This window comes from Babylonia areolata, chromosome 21 (genome assembly GCF_041734735.1).
Source record: "Babylonia areolata isolate BAREFJ2019XMU chromosome 21, ASM4173473v1, whole genome shotgun sequence".
NCBI lineage: Eukaryota > Metazoa > Mollusca > Gastropoda > Neogastropoda > Buccinidae > Babylonia > Babylonia areolata.
In genome coordinates, this window is record NC_134896.1 from 49,903,218 (window position 1) to 49,905,267 (window position 2,050).

Sequence of the window (2,050 nt, forward strand, 5' to 3'; positions counted from 1 at the left end):
TGTAGACCATGTCTGTCTCTGTGTGTGTCTGTGTGTGTGTTTATAGGTTTAGGTAGGTGGGTGGGTGGGTGAGTGTGAGTGTGAGAGATGGGAGTGGAACGACGCGGGGTAACATTTTTAAGGAGAGGGGGGGAAAAAAATTTAATCCTTCGTAAATTTTAATAAACTGTATTAGAGTTGAGACTGGAGAGAAGAAAGAATAGGTGACATCACAGAAACGAACTAGAAGGGAAAAAAATGAAATAGAATAAAATATCGGTGCTAAAAAAAAATTTTAAAAAAAAAAAAAAAAAAGAGGGGGAGGAGAGAGGGAGGGAGAAACTGAAAGCATATAAAATCTCCCTCCCCCTCCACACCCCTCTCGGCCCTCCATAATCTTTCAAAATCGGTAACACATAAAACGCGAAAAGCTTGGCTTTTTTCTTTTCGGTGCGATCCGATTTTTTCATCTTTTTTTTGTTTTTTTCCAATCCGGACTTTCCGAGTCATTCATACGGTAATGTCAAGAGCCGCTGAAACGAAACTGCTATCAGGTAACAGCATGACTTTAGTGTGTGCAGTCGCTTGCTCAGTTTCTTAGTAGCTAGCTTACTTGCTTGCTTTCATTGCCTGTCATGTGTATCTCTGTCCAACTTGGTAGTTTTACATTGCGTTGTTAACGAACGTAGTATAAGTGGCTTCACCTCTTTTTTTTTTTTCTTTTTTTTTCCCCTAGTTATCGTTGTATGTAAAGAAGAGTTTTGGCTGAATTTGTTTTTAAAGTCTTTTATCAGGGAAATTGATTTTTAAATTTGCGAACTCACTGGTGTCAAATTGGCGGGGTTTTTTTTGGTTTTTTTGTTTGTTTTTTTAAGAAATGAACGTGTAAAAATGGCATATGAAAAGTCATGTTTATTGCATCTTTTCTTTTATATCTATAGAGATTTTTTAATTGTTTTGTTTTAGTAGTTGTCGTTCGCAGGACGTCGATAACAAAATGACCAGCTGTTGTTACAATGTGTAGTTTTAGAACACTATTAATCAAGGGCATTCTGGCATAACTGCAAGGGAAATGTCAGGCTTCCTCTAAATTGCTGGGAGTATGTGTTTGTGTTGCTAGGAGTGTGTGTTTGTGTTGCTAGGAGTGTAATTGTGTTGCTAGGAGTATGTGTGTTGCTTGGAGTATGTGTTTGTGTTGCTAGGAGTGTTGCTAGGAGTATTTGTGTTGCTGGGAGCATGTCTGTGTTGCTAGGAGCGTGTCTGTGTTGCTAGGGGTGTGTCTGTGTTGCTAGGGGTGTGTCTGTGTTGCTAGGAGTGTGTGTTTGTGTTGCTAGGAGTGCTTGTGTAGGAGTGTGTGTTTGTGTTGCCAGGAGTGTGTGTTTGTGTTTCTGGGAGTGTGTGTTTGTGTTGTTAGGAGTGTGTTTATGTTGCCAGGAGTGTGTGTTTATGTTTCTCGGAGTGTTGTGTTGCTAGGAGCATGTTTGTGCTGCTAGGGTATGTGCGTGTGTTGCTAGGGGTATGTGTCTGTGTTGCTGGGAGTGTCTGTGTTGCTGGGAGTGTGTGTTTGTGTAGCTTGGTTTGTCTGTTGCTAGGTGTTTGTGTTGCTAGGGGTATGTGTCTGTGTTGCTGGGAGTGTCTGTGTTGCTGGGAGTGTGTGTTTGTGTAGCTTGGTTTGCCTGTTGCTAGGTGTTTGTGTTGCTAGGGGTATGTGTGTGTTTAGGTGGATTGGGTGGGAAAAGAAAGGAATCAGTTATAATGTGTTTATTATATGTTTATATGTTGTACTTTTTATGCCCGAAATAAAACATGCGCTGAAAATTGACTTTCGTTTTCTAAAGGTTTCCGAATTTCAGATTTTGTGTGTGTGTGTGTGTGTGTGTGTGTGTGTGTGTGTGTGTGTGTGTGTGTGTGTGTGTGTGTGTGTGTGAATGAAGTGGGGGCGGGGGGGAGCCGGGGGACGGTCTAAACCCGGTTAAACCCGTACCAAAAACAAAAATCCTGGAGATCTTTAATGTGATCTCAGAAAGAACAAAATATCCCGTGCAAATTATGGAATGCTGGAACCTTTTTT